The sequence below is a fragment of the Pseudomyrmex gracilis genome, unplaced genomic scaffold (genome assembly GCF_002006095.1).
Source record: "Pseudomyrmex gracilis isolate BER0280 unplaced genomic scaffold, ASM200609v1 scaffold_40, whole genome shotgun sequence".
Lineage (NCBI taxonomy): Eukaryota > Metazoa > Arthropoda > Insecta > Hymenoptera > Formicidae > Pseudomyrmex > Pseudomyrmex gracilis.
In genome coordinates, this window is record NW_018020624.1 from 220,099 (window position 1) to 235,751 (window position 15,653).

General features: G+C 42.8%; 1 protein-coding gene across 1 annotated transcript in view; it reads left to right on the forward strand.

Annotated features, from left to right (window-relative positions):
• Nucleotides 1–2,837: 2,837 nt before the first annotated feature.
• LOC109852945 (Krueppel-like factor 6) overlaps nucleotides 2,838–15,653 on the forward strand; it is a 144,037-nt gene continuing 131,221 nt past the window's right edge. The window contains exon 1 of the mRNA XM_020424589.1: nucleotides 2,838–2,874. The gene's annotated coding sequence lies outside the window, so the exon portion shown is untranslated. The remainder of the gene's footprint in view (nucleotides 2,875–15,653) is intronic.

Below are 15,653 nucleotides of genomic sequence, written 5' to 3' on the forward strand. Positions count from 1 at the left end.
TTTTTTTTTTTTTTTTTTTTTTTTTTGACTGCGTCAGGTGTATGACGACCGCTCGGTGCTCAGCGACGATAAGGTGAGCGTTCTCGTGTATGTTAAAATTTACTAGAATTTATAATTGGATATTTATGAGATCGTGTTCACTTTACGGCGCGGACCGCGCGCATATATATAGATGTACATTACATGTAATTAAAATCGTAAATGCCGCATCGAACGCTTCAATATGCGTGACGCGCATATAATGACGCGCGGTTTTTATTGCCCGTCCGAAATATGCTTCTGTTTTGCTTCGTTTCGTCTCGCTGTTGTCTTGATCGTCCAAAACGTCGTCAAGCTGCTCATCTCGCGGCTCATGAATAACAAGCGCACGTACCGTGATTTCCAGAAAGCAGAAACTTCTCGTCATGGGCGTGTTTCGCGTGCCGAATGCCTTCCTACCTTCGACGGTATTATACGCCGCGATTTCGGTGTGTCACAAGAAACGGTCGACGTGTTTCGCGTCGCGCGGCGTGCTTTATTTCGTCATTTTATTGCAATGCGGCACATTTGTTAAACGCTTTGTTGCCGGGCGTTTCGAAACGCTGACATATCTGAATGCAAGCGAAGACCGCGCTCTTCGGAAATATCGGAGTTCTCGCGGCGATTCGAGTCTCTTAATAGAATGTGTGATATGTAAGCGACATAATGCATGTCTGATATTTTATTGTAAAAACTGACGTCAACGTTTACAATTAGCTTTGACATTTTGTTAGTTACACTATATATGTATATAAATAAATAAATATATATATATATATCTAATATTATTTATAAAATATTAAGAAGAAAATTAGATCATATATATAATTTAACTATAATCTTTTCCGTAGTTTTTTCTATGATGTTATGTATGTGTTTTAGTATAAGGCGCGTTGCAATTTCATAGCGATTCGAATATAGCTCTGCTAAAAGCGTGAATTCCGTTATAAATTATTGCGCGGAGCGCCAACTAAGAATCGTTGTGCGCGCGCAGATGTGTTACGTGTAATTTGTTAATCGCGCGATGTTACAGTTACACTCACCGTCGGTGTAACAGCTAGCCGGTCGAAGTTGTGCTATTAACGTTGTATCGTGTTTCACGACACGAATCATTTGTTTGTTCCTATGACGGTTATACGACGTCGTGCGGACAGAGGCGAACTTTTCGCGACGTGCGCACGAGAGAGCATTCCCACGTTTCGTCAAAGAGATTGTTGCTAAGAAAACGAATCACGCATTCGAATCGATCGCTGTACATTGTAAATCTGGTTTTTCCGTGCGATTGTTTCGGAAATTCGATATCGACATGACTCGCACGAGTGAATCATTAATAAAACCGGTCGTCATCAAAAAATAAATCTTCTTTTGATCTTTCATTGAAAGAGTCAGATAAGATTTTCTTTTTCATATAATTTTCCGTATATTTCGAGACGCAGCCTCAAGAGATTGATTTAATTAACATAAAATTTTGTATAATATTTCTTTTTTTAAAAAAAAAAAACATCGTACGCCTTCTGAATTAATAAACAGACATAATATTCAGACTCAGCCTTTCGCATAATCGTCTCGTTTTCAATATCAATAGCGTCCGTTTGATTGGATCGTAAACTACGCGAGAATTGGTCCTTTCGCGTGATTGACTATTAATTCTGTCGGTCATTAGGCGATCGGAGGTGTGTCATCGGAAAATTAGATAGCGCACGATATACAAGCGACTGACAGACTTAGGTCGGTCGAATCTCTCGTGGGAACTGGTCGTGATTAGTCTACGTCACTACCGACGCTAGTTATGCTAATTGCGCTTAAGCACTTTGGCCTGCTATCAGCATCGGCTATTGAAATCGCCGTCGACTGAAGTCACGTACTCTAAAAGCCTCCAAGATCTTTGTTCGTCGTCGGTTTTGCCTATTGATATCGTCGCTTTCGAAAAATCTCCGACGCCGTCGGTGTGTGTGCGTGTGTGTGTGTGTGTGTGTGTGTGTGTGTGTGTGTGTGTGTGTGTGTGTGTGTGTATTAAACGCAACTACAATCTCCGCTATGACAATCGGCGCAAGAGATATGTTGCGTGGGTAAAATTACACTTGCGCGGCTTTTCTAAGTCTTATTTAATCACACGCGCCCCACAGCTATAGGCACGAAAATAATATCTGCGAAATTACCACGTTGTAACGGCGTATTATACTAATATTCATTTACATCGACACATCACAATGCTTCGAAATACATGTGAATTAACTCGGGGAACAGTTTAATACAAAGTCTCGAGATTGCTTCGTATATCTTTTTCCTCTTCAATATCCGGGAGGGAGTACAAGAGTACCACCTACGCTCAAACGAGCCTCGTGCGAGAAAAGATTCTTTCGAAAAAAAATCTATCGCTGAGCACGCAATCATGTCAAAATACTTAACTCGCATTAAACACAATAATTTTGGCCGTGGGAAAATGAGAAGAAATCTTCTGCGTAATAATTTAACGTGTGTAACGTTGCATTATATTAATATATTCTTTTTACATTTTAAAACCGATAAATTTTTCTTCGCGCAACTCTCCCGAAACGCTCCCGCGCAAACGAAAAGCTGGAGTGGTAATCTTATAGCTATTCAAATGAGGAAATATATTTGTTAGCGACAGATGCGCTGACGAGCGAAATTTCTTCTTGTTGCAGGCGGCGGGACCGCCGGTGCAGCTGGAACCAGTGGACCTGTCCGTGAAAACTCCCGTGGTGTTGCAGGTGCCACGGTACAGTCCGGCGGCGATAATTACCGCTGCTGCAAGAAGAGTACCATCGCCGTCGACAACGCCTACGCCGCCGCCGCCGCCGCCGCCGCCGCCACCATCGCTTTGCGTATCCACCGGTGAGTATAGACGACGAAATTTATGTGCGGCCGTGCTCGTACACACGACTGGAATTTAAATCGAATCTTGCGACACGCACACGGAGTGATACGACCACAGTATATTGCCTGCGGGGCAAAACCGCTCGAAAGAATTACATTTGCTCGTAAGATTTGCATTTGCACTTGTTCACGGACTTGTATTTTTCGGTTGGCGTTCTCGTTTATTTTATGGCTTCACGATTATCGTTTTCATAACTGCGGTGCGCGCATCAGAAGCTGGCGCGTTATGCATGAATTTTTTTTGACAAATTTGTTTTTTATTATGTGAGCTTTTAGTATGTTTGAAAACGATAAAAGTGACAACTGGATTTGTGCTCGGCACTTGGTAATTCGTTTTCTTAATTAAAAAATTCCGCTTGATTAATTTCTTGCAATTAATGTCTATTCAATTAATTTCTAAATGTGAAGACGTACACCTGCCTGCTATTTAAGAGACGCGTTTGAAATTCCTCGGGCTATCCGCGAGACGGTGGAATTCTGCATTATGAACTGCGCGCAAACGAAACTATTTATCGACTGTCTCTTTAGCTATCGTGTGTATTATTTATCGCAGTCATTTCACAATTCGACTTTTGTCATCAAAGCGAGCGAAATAAACAAATGAATTTTTATTTATATGTTATTAGAAGTAAACTATTTATAGACGTAAAATATTTTAATACATATTTCTTTTTTATAATTATACTATTTAAAAATATGATGTTTTTACAATGCATCACATTTACGTAATGTATGTAAAGAAAGAGATCAAAATTAGACTGGAGATTTCGGATGAGATATTAATTTTTTTCTTTGGTTAGAAATAAACCATACTTCGGTCTTTGAACGCAGCCTTGCGCAGGTGCGCACAGGTGCAGCACGCGTAGGAAATGTCGGATCGAAACGCAGCCTCGACGCTTATGGGATAAACCATACAGAGATTCTCGGCGATTGCGTTGCTTTATGGGTTAATTATGTGGTATTTTTTCTGCATACTCCGCGCACGCGGACGAGACTTCTTCGTCTCGATCGACCATTCTATGGAAAATCTGCGCGCGCGATAGGCTGCATACGCGCGAACGTGTACGTGTGTTTAAGGAATTGCCTATAGATCGTAAAGTTCCTTGTTCGTTATTGCTGCGCGAAGTGCTAGCAAACGCTAACAAATAAATCAAATAATTTGGAATGGATTTTAGTTACAATATTGTATATACATAAGCGTACATCGTAACTAAAAAAAAGTTTCTTTTTAAAAATGCTTTGTTTTCATTTCATGTCACATGATTATTTGAAAAATCAAGAAAATGACAGATTGTTGTAATCTAGAGAAATTTATATTAAAAAAATTTACGCCATATTCGTAATTATATCTTATTTTCTTTCGAACGTACAAATTAATGATAATGTACACCAGATGTTCGATCTACGCGAGATTTCTCTCAAGGTCGATGCGCGCGTTCACCAACAATTCCGTGATAAAAAATAAAAAAAAATAAAAAAACTAACTTGAATAGAAAAAGATAAAGAAAACGATCTTGTTGGTTTATGAGAGGTGCCGCGGGCAGAGCTGCAACGCTAGAGAAAAAAAAAACACGAGTCCGTAGTGAAATAATCTTAAAACGCCGTAATCGCCTCGATAAAGAGGCGATTGAACCGCGGACAAAAAGTTGCTTTAACGCGCGCGCGCGCGTTTTAGCGCGCCGAGTTTACCAGTGCTTAATAGTTTAAACCGCGAAATCGTTCGCACATACACACACACACACACACAAGTAGTTGTGCGCGCCACGCCTCTTTTTTTATCATGTAGGGAAAAAAGAGACAGTCTACGGCGAAAACGACGGGAAAGAAATACGGCGCCGGCCGCGCGACTAGCGTTGTGCGTTCGATACTCTCTCAACGTTCACTTCCATTTCTGGATTAATGATCACGCACACCTGCGCAAAGTGGAATCCGAATACGATTGGGGTCGCAACCCGTAGTCCTCGCCTGCGGGCTTCGTTGTCGTCGTCGTCGTCGTCGTCGTCGTCGTCGTTGTCGTCATTGGTCGTAGTATAGCCGGTAGCACAGCGGGAATATTTTTATCGCGCGCGTTATTTACGCATCTCTCTCTCTCTCTCTCCGACTCTCTCGCACACACATATCGGTTAGGCTCGCATCGTGACCGATACCTAGCGAACGAGCGAATCTCTCCGAGCGCGCGAAATCGCCTTCCCGGATTTCGTGATTTACGCCGTTGGAAAGCGGTCGGTCGTGCGCGTGTTAAAACCTTTGCGCACGCCTAATGGATGCTGCGCGTCTCATAAGAAAAATAAACTGACAAACATTTTTATAAAGCGCTCATGAGCGCGATCGCGCACAAATTACGCAAACGCAATTGCGCCTTATTAAAAAAAAAAAAAAAAGTAACCGCACAGCGCGAAAGCGTTCATATGCGAAATATCTCAAGTCTGATAGTGATACGCGCCAGACATTAATAACAGACGAGAGGAAAACGAGATTGTACTGTCTCAACGCTCTCGGTAATATACATGCAAATTTATGGAATGTTTTCGATCGGACACGCTTTCTTTCGGTCATAGATCTTCTGATGAGTGTGTGACCGGGGTCACTATTAGAAACGTGAGATCCGTTATGTTTTTTTTTTTTTTTTTTGGGCTAGCGAACATCGTAACAGAATTGAATGTTAACGTTATATATATTTAAATATAAAAGCGTCAATTCGCAAACACACAACACTTTGATATTTCTCAAAATTTAAAAAACACTTTGCAGTAACAAATGTTTCAATAAAAGTTTCAAAGATAAAAAAATTTTTATGTTTTCTCGTTATGATTTTTTTATGTTAAATATACGTTTCACGTCGTACCGATAACTCACGTCACGTTAGGTTGAAAGACCTCCACCGTCGGAATCCACTTTATGTTATCATGCGTAAAAACAGAGGCCTCGCTCTTGCGTGATGACGATACACCTACGAACGCGTGATCCCCACCGAAGAGACAACTCTTAGGTGACGTCGTTTGCATGCCGATACGATATGTGTGTACAGTTCGCGGCTTCGGCGTTATTTTGCAGTACACTACTTTGCTGTGATCTTCTGTGACAGAAGAGATATATTAAAGATCGCTCGTAATCGTCGTTGTCTTATCTTGTCAAAAGATACCTTCGCCTTTTCCTTGACTTCTAGCGATCGTAACTCGCTGTTCGATGCAGGCTATCGGAAAATTCCGATCGTACGTGGACATATACGTCCCGTGAACGTGATTCTCCGCTTACGTGTACCGCCGCCGTCGTCGTTGGTGCCAAGTTCGATCGTGTTCGACGGTGCATTTCGCGAGCCTGACGCAGAAAAGTCGGTCGGCGGTACCGATCGTTCTGATCAAAGATATTTCGTGTCAAGTAAATAAAAAAATTATCGGTACTTGTGTGCGTTGACGAACAAAAAATGTCGACATAAACGTTATAAAGTAATACTCGTCTTTTTACTCTTGACTGATGTTTGTCGCTTTCTCTCGGTGAATTTTACGTAATAATCTATACTGAAACAATTTTTGCTCGAAACAAATCTTCTCCCCATTATCGCACTACTACGTGTCATTGCAATTGTTTTTACTTCAATTTATTAACAACTAATTAAGAAGAGAGTACAAATGTTCTCGTAGTTACACAGAAAAGCGAAAGACTCGCGGCTATATATTACAGTTTATGCAGCCGATAAACCGAGTTTTGCGAGGCTTTAATTGCGTTAACAAAATTGTTATACATCAACGACGACGTCGGAGGTCTTTACTTGTCCGCGTGGCGGCGGACAATAATTAGACAATTCGCGGATGAACGAGCTTGAAATTAAGCGACGTACGTGTCATCGTGAGAGAGACGCGCAAATTAACAGGTGAACGTTAATTTCAAAATCGTTAAAAAATGTCGGATGATTCTCTCCGCGTCTCTTCGTCGAGGAGAAAGTCAGCCGCGCGTTGGGGAGCTTTTCGTATTAATTCACATCCGGGTGAGCCAACGGCAGTTGCAACGCGCAACTATCACCGTTTCTTTCCCGGTTTTAAACGAAGAAGAGAGATGACGGATAGCGGGCCGTCCCGTTGGGAGTCAGCTTAAGCCGACGCTCCCAGAGTTTGATTGTCTTTGATTAATTACTCATGCTGTTTCTCGGCCGGCGGAAGCCGACGGGTAGCAATCTAGATAATGCGTAACCGTATTAACGGTCCGACGTAATCTTTTTGTGTTTTGTTTTAAAGCGAAAAACCGTCGGAATGGTACAGGGAGAGAAGAAGACGCGGGGTCGAATGGGAAAAGGCCGTTTGTTCGATTGTGCGGCGTGTCATTCTGTTGCGAGGATGATATCGCGAATTTTACGCTCGGTGTCCCGCGCCGATCAAATATCATTAAATAATAAATCGCCATTGTTTCATACGTACTCGTTGGTTTTGTGCGCACACAAACCCTTCCAAACTTGTTCGGATCCAATTTTATAATATTCGCGTGACATCATCGCAGGTTCACGCGAGACACTTCCATTTCATTCGTCAAATGATCAAACATGTTCAGGTGTTTGTGTAAGCGTGTACGTGCGAGCGTGAAAGTTAATGATTATACGTCACAAGTAACACCGTGCGTCAATTTTTGATATTCGAGATAGAATTTTAGACGCGCAACGCAAATGGAAAACCGCGTAATTTGCGCGCGATGATATTATCACTCGCGCGCATATATTCCCGATCGCAATCTGCTTGATATTTATCAGGAGATTGTTTGTCGAGAATAGAGTACGGAGTATAGAGTTCTGCGCGATACATAGCACCACATAATTATAACGACACGCTGAAAATTAAGTGTTATTCGATTACGCGGATTTAACCGTCTATTGAATAACAGCGTCGTTAGACGCCCACGTGCGAGCGACACCCGCTTATTCGGATAATAATGATGCAGCCTTTCCTTCAGCGAGTGATTAGATGAGAAACGAGAAGACGTGTTACGGATCGAACAAGTTTGCGCGTATGCCAGCCTAAGGAAACGACAGACAGCCTAAGTGGCGCACAGACGTTATCGTAATAAATTATTCTTATCAGAAACCGGGTGCAAGCTAGAGGCGTGTTTCTCTGTCCGAGATAAATCCTGCTTGAATGATAAAACGATCGGGCCGCTATTACAGCAAATAGGAACAGCCGTATCATGTCGCTGGATGTCATGGATAATTCATTGCGACGTACGAGCGCTATGGTCCAGTGTGTCGCATTATTTAAGAGCGATAACGTTTCACAGAAATTGCAACAAGGTAATGACACGTAGAGATACGTACAATAAGAGATTGATGATGACAATGGAAATATATAACACAGAAATTCAAGTTTTAAAAATCACAATTTTGCGATACAGATATTTTTTGATAACTAAGTGGACAATAAAAATCATACGCGCGTTTCTTCTCCAATTTTTACTTATTTATTTTTAATAGATAATAACTTTGTTTATATATATGCAGTCTATATATTTTATTATGTAAAATTTTAAATTTCATAGAAATTAATGTTATATATTATTGAGATAAATATATATATATATTATTGTTTCAGCTTCGGTAATCGTCTCTCGCGATTCAAAGCAGGTGCGCGGTTTAGCTATATATCGACGACGATCGAGATAAATCCTCCGTTGAATGGTAAAGCGATGATCGAGAATGGTTGGTCGGGCCGGTTAGTAAGACCGGTAGCGATAGGCGGTGGTCATATCGCGCTCGAAGCATTAGGGCGATAGGATCTTAGATGTTCTCGCTCTTGTGCGCGCGTTCCGTATGAATACTTTGTACGCACAGATACCACGATCGCGGCGGTGCACAAATGTATACATAGCCGCGTGCACTTCTCTTGCGTGTTCTACCGAGAAGTGTTTTTTTTTTTTTTTTTACTCTCGCTTTGTATAAATGTGTAAACATGAAATGTGTGATACAGGTATTATTGTGAGAAATTTTACGTTGTTCGAGGAATTATAATTCTTGTTTGAAATAACTTTTCTCCGTATATAAATATTATCAATTTTTACTTTTTAGAATTAAAATTATTATCCGATTACGTAATGCAAAATTAATATTACATCTATAAATAGACACAGTTATAAAAACATTTCTCATATTACACGTTATCAGTGAGTTTTCTGAAATGAAAACGTGAACTATTTTATGCAACATCTGTCATCAGGCTGTGGCGATCTAAAAATAACAAATTACAAGCGCGGCACGCTCTCTGTGTTCATTTTCGCTTTATTACCACCGACGACAGAAGCGTAACCGTAATTAAACCAATTACGCACGTCGCCGGTCTCTCATTAGTCGGTCTGTTTCAATTAATATTCGTTACAGACCGAACAATGCCGGTGCCCGTTTGTCAGCCCCGCCTTATTATGTGTAATCGATCGATCTTCGCGATACACTTTTATCGATCCGAGAGAATTGACGGTCTTCGAAAGAAGAGCAACGACGAAATGGAGGGTAACAACAGATTATTGAACTCTATATGGTAAGAGTTTTCTGATTCGACTGCGAAAGTCGACGCATAAAGGGAAGTCTTTAAACTCGTTTTTACGCTTTTATGTAACGCCGACGTTATGAGTTGCGCCACTTCTTCGTCACGATGTTAAGCGTCTTTTAATGTCGTTTGTTCCTACGAGTTCCTAGAACTGCTTCTTTTGTTGGATTTTTCATTCACTTTTGAAATTCTTTTGTAGTAAAGAATGTATTTCAGGTCACACACACACACATTGGCATGAGAATAACAAATCCTCTCGAACAGATATGTCGTTAATAAGGAATCACTCTCTGCCATCAGTCTACGATCGGTCGACGTCGAAGACTGAACTGAATATGTAAATACGCACAACGGTGCACGGTATCGTGAATACGTCATGACTTTGCTATCTGAATATCGCGAAAGGGGTATATAGTACAGTATCGACCCCTTCATGTCAGGGACCGTTCATTGCTTTCGTTGGGATTGCTTGTGTGAGAAAGGCTTAGGATTTAAATTCTTATTCTTTTTCTTTTTTTTTTTTTTTCTGTAGAAAGTGAGAAAGAAATAGCGCACGATCGTTTTATGGCAATTTACGCGGAAAAGAATTAATAGCGCTATGTGATGCGCATGCGATCAATTTTTGCCGCGTCATTAATTCACCGACGCATCAGGTAAAAGACCATCAGCGACGCGGCCGGCATACTTTCGAAAAAATTGCGAACGATCGAGCAGTCAAATTTCGATTAAATTGGGCCGTCGGGGATAGGAGAGCTTAATGCCGCTGATGAGATAATGTGGCCCGCGAAGTGTCAGTATCCTTGACGTGCCCCCGGATCTAGAAAGTCTCACGCTTGATTAACCAAATTGAAATGTGCTCATTTGCCGTTGCGCGCATATATGTGTGAATAATAATACTATAAATTGATAAAAAAAAAAAAAAAATCAACAACGCGAGAAATCTCTAAAACTTTTTTGTTTTCAAGTCTTCGCATCGTCGTTGCATTGGCGATAATTGTGCAGTTTATTTAAAAAAAAAAAGAGTGTTCTATTTATAGTTGGCGTGTTATTTTGAAATTAAATTGATTTTCTCTTGCGAAAACCGCGTGAAGATCGTGCGTGTTACAAATCTAATCTACGGATTAATCCGAAGAGGATTATGTCGTCGTCCATTTCTGTGATGCGGATCGATTTAACGTTTTTCTTTTTTTTTCTTTTACAATGCTGTGTACATTGGTTGCCTTGACATTATGTGTCTTTTAACATCTCGATCGACATGACTGTTTCTGCTCACACTTTGCTTGGAGAAACGATAGTCTCAGCTGACATTTCATGGATCGGAGCCAATCGTTTGAGCTTACCAGATCGAATCAGGTGTACATACGTCGTTTCTATCTTGTTCTATTATCTTCGCGATGCGCACCGCGATCGCGTTGATCGTAATAGGCATCTCGCGCGATTTTCATAATTTCGCGAAATCAACTATATATAATCCTGCGAAAGGACAAAGGATCTTCGATAGGAGCGTCGATCTCTCTGTAGATTTAAACTAGCGATAACCAACTACTCGAATAGAATAACAGCTAACGGCTTAGGCCGATACATCGACAAGTTCTTGACTTGTATTGTATCCGAGAAAAATTGCAACTAATCGAGGTCAGGCTGTAATAAATATTCGCCATATCCGTAACTGTGCGTTTGTATAATTAACACAGCTATTAAGTACATAATTTCGCTCGGTTTGACGAATGAGAAAAATCGTAATGGGCTTCTGCGAGTCGTAAATTTTTATTGTGTATTCGTGCGTAAGCGATCGTATAATTAACGCTGTAATTAGCCGCAAAATGCCACGCTGAAAAACGTCGTAACGAATCGGCTTCTGTTGGTGATAAATTTCGGTTGTAACGGTTTCGCTCTCTTGCATCATTACATTATTTAAACACCGTGAACTAGCACGGCGCGCGTGGGCACGCGCTCGTTTTAGATCATCCCGCGCGCGAAAAAAGACCCAAACTTAATATATAGTTTAAACTTTTAATTAATTCCTTTGTATTATAGCCGATAATTGCACGACGCACAACAACTGGAATTAACGTCCGTAATTGAATCCTTGATCTCGCGTCGCCAAAGGACATTTATTATGATGATACACATTATAAATTGCCGCTCCACCGCGTAACAAAGTTCTCAATGTGTTGGTCAGCGAATGTATAATGATTACGTAATCAGGATCTATATGTGATTAATTTACAACGTCGTTCTTTTTTTTTTTTTTTTTTTTTTAAATCGCGAAACTCTCCGTCGAAAGGCGCTTGTTGTAAATTATGAATTTCACAATTCTACGACTCTATACGTCAACGGAGGAGTCGGCTCGCCCCATTAATCATAGCAACGCCGCACAAGATATTATGGAATTAGTCGGTAAAAGGAGGCCGTATCAGGATTTAGCAAAATTAACGAGCATTTTTTCAGCATTCTTTTTGTACCTTTAGAAATTTATCTTACTGTTGTTTTTAACAATCTGATACAGAGAGAAAGTTGCCGGTATTTTAAGAAAATAAAAACAAACAAGACGCGTATAAAAATTAAAAATAAAAAAAAACTTTATTATTTAATCTTGTTACAAAAACAACTGCGTGATGTAAATGTATGGATGCTCCGAATAACGTCTGATCGAATTCGGTATTTAGACGTGCGGATTTGTGCAAGATTTCTTTTTCCGAAGACCCCATTTTCTCCCGGTTTCTTTCTCGGTCGTATACTACTCGGCGGATGATCGATACCAGCCGTCACGCACGCACGTTAGCGGCAATTAAGCGCGTATACTAATCGGCCGCGTTAAGGTATGTACGCCTCGTCTAAGTGGGGTGCTCTTCTCCGACATGGCGGGGGCGTGAGAAGTGCCTTCGCCCTGTGACCTCCGCGGCCTCCGGGGTACCTCGGTACTACTACTCCGTAGAGGTGCTCACCGTGGCCACATCGTGCACTCGCCACGATAGAGCGCACGGCGAGTACCGGCGCGGCGGAGACGGGACGACGAGAGAAGAAGCCTCGGACTTTGCGCGCGCGCTGTATAGCCGAAGAGCGAGACGGCCTTCCCATCCGTCGGGATGTATGTACTGTAAGGGGCCCGTTCGAATTTTGACACGTTCGACGTTTCGCTCGATCTTCGACCCCTCGCTCTCGAATCCACGTAGTCTGATAGCTCGGCTTGTGGGAACGAGAACCTTCCCTTCTTTATTCATTCCGCTCTGTCTCACCCAATCTCTGTTTAATCGCGCGTGTACGCGTGTACACGCTCGATGACGAAGATGTCTCTCTCAATGTCACGAAAAATACAAACGGAGTTGTTTAAGCATAGCGGAACCTATAAATTTGAACATCGACGATATTTTTTGAGGAGATGATTAGTGACTAATTGGTTATAGGTGTTTTTTTCACACAGTTTTTAGAGTTTTTAGTGTGATAATTATATTTTTTTGATTTTCGAGATTAACAAAGAGATTTATAGATCGATTATAAAATGAAAATATGTGCGTGTAACTTTAAACATAAAAAATGAGCAAGCAAAGCGCAGGTGTGATTTGGATCGCAATAATTTTTAAGAATGACCGGTCAACTTTCTCATGTTTCAAAATTTATTGACATTTATCCTTGACCGCGAGATACTATATCTCAGCGACATCAGCGAGACGCGATTTCGGTCTGGCGACCGACAAATCCGAGTAACTTGTGATCCATTCCGCGTGTTTCACAGTCAATTAACCTCTCCGGAGTCCTTCCCTCGAACTACGAAACCCACGGGTTCCGGACAAATGCCGACTCTCTCGTACTTCTCCCAGTGTCTATTCGCCTTCGTCTGTCCTGTCCTCTCCTCCTCCTCCTCCTCCTCCTTCTCCTTCTCCTCCTCCTTGCTTCGTCGACCCTCTCGCATCCCATCCGTCTCTCCCGGTCGGCCGCGAACTTTCCGGACTTTCAGGCTCGACCTCGAGGCCCCGCGAGATGCGGTAGGAGAGTTAACCTTTCAGGAATGACTATTTCATGGCCACTTCCTGGGTTCAATGCTCCCGCGATTTCTATGCAGGTAGGGTAAGCCGTATACACACACGTACACACACGCGTACAATCGCGCGCGCTCGCACATAGCGAGGACATGCGCGCGCGCGCGCGCACCGCGAGAGAAGCGTAAACCCACACACGTAACGGAGGCTGAACCCCGACGAGCAGAACCGTTCCCTTGTACCCGGGGCCTTATGTTCTGCGTGTACGTCGTACACAGCGCGCCGCGCAGTGGCGACGATACAAATGGTGGGGGACGAGGACTCACAGGACCCAAGGGATCTAACGCATTCGAGTAGAGAAGCCTGTGTGTGCTTGCATAATATCAGACCTTATGCAACCTGCCCTTCCCACACTTATCACTGCCTCCCTTTTCCCTTCTTTCTTCATCTTCGTCTTTCGTGGTCGTTTTCTTCTCTCTTCTTCTATCTTCATCTTTCTTCCTCGAAAGAGAAGGGATCTTCTTCGCGTTGTCGCCTCCCACCCTCGATCCAAACGGTGCTCGCGAACGGTGCTTCGCGGTGCCCTTGGCGGCGTTCAGGCCTCAGGGTAGGGTGACTCTAGCCCGGTTTGCAGTCAGAAATACAGACAGAGATGGCGAGACGAGGAAGATTGTGCGAGAAAAGAGAGAAGAAGCGGACGAAGCGGGTGTCTGACCATAGGGAGGAAAAAAGGGAAAGAGAAAGAAGATCTTCTCGTGGGACCAGTCCAGTGGGGTGGGTAGATGGGTGGTTGGATGAGTGGGTGGGTGGGGGGTTGCTGCTTGCGGAGGGCCTCTCTCGGGTAAGTCAGCGGGGGTCAGAACGGAGATGCTCCGCGATCGTGTCGGGCGGGGCTGCCCGCTCACGACTTGAACTATCACACGCCCCCACTAGCACCAGCATCCACCTTCCAGCCTTCTCGGCCTCGGACCGTTTTCTCGTCTGGACGATACGTCCCGGCTATCTACCTCCTCCGTTGCCAGCGCTTAATCCGATAAATAATGCTGTCGGCTCAAGGTTGCGCGTCACCGCGATATTACCGACGTCGCGGTCTCGCGGCGTTTCTCAGACTGTGGACCCCAAATGGAATTCCCCGAGCGAGTTCTCTCGCTCATACAAAATTATTTTGACAGACGGGATAATATCATACGCTGTGCACTATCTTACGTATTTTGTCATTTAACGTTGTAAAATTGAATACGCAATTTCTATAAATTTCGAAACGTCAAGATGTTAATGTTTTTTATACGTAGACATTGATTTATTTACATCGAGATTAGCGTGATAATTTCGAAGTCACAAATTTCTTCACCTCTGGATAATCTCATCGTGCTGACTCATTCGATTAAATTCTTTTCCATGATGTTTTATTACTTCATCATACGCACAGCGTCTTAATCGTATCAAGCGCGCTGGCGCGCTTCGTTGCACAAATTGATAGCCTCGGTCTAGCTATTAAATTCGGAACTCGCATATTCTTCTCCCCGTCGTCGTAAAGACACGTATGAAGAATGCTGCGTAATGAAACCCGCACCCTTTCTCTATTTTACATCGGACCATCCGGAATAACGACCCGTTAGCCGATTAACCGCTAACGGTCGTTTTATTCTGGTCTAGATCGCCGTTGGGCGCTCGAGAGATCTCTTTAGATGCGAGCGCGAGAGGTCGGCCCGAAAGGCGCGACCAAATCACAGGCGTTAAACTGGCGTGTAATGACGTTACGTATGGAAACACGTCGATTCTCCGGACGGGGAAGTGAATCGAATAACGTATATATATATACCCACCACAAGCGCCGATACGTTGCAATCTCGACAAGTTCGAGTCCTCGCGTGTGCGTGCGTGCATGTTTTGCATCGTCGGCCGAGAAAGCCTGTGCAAAGCGTGGCGACGGGGAAAAATACGGACACTTACACGGTATATCGTAAATTGGCTATCGTAATAAACGTATTATCGAGCTGCATTACGGGCGCTCGTTTCGCGCGACGTGCGGCAGACGAACCAAGCGCGCGAGAGACCCGTTTTGTATGCTGGCACCTGCCTACACGTGCATTATGTACATAAGGCGAACGAGGAAGGTTATCCGATTCCGTAAAAGCGCTCGGCGACGCACGGTGCGCGTATGAAATTACACGGTAAGGAGGGCTAGCAAACCATTTTTTTTTTTTTTTTTTTTTTTTTTTTTTTTTTTTTTTTTTTT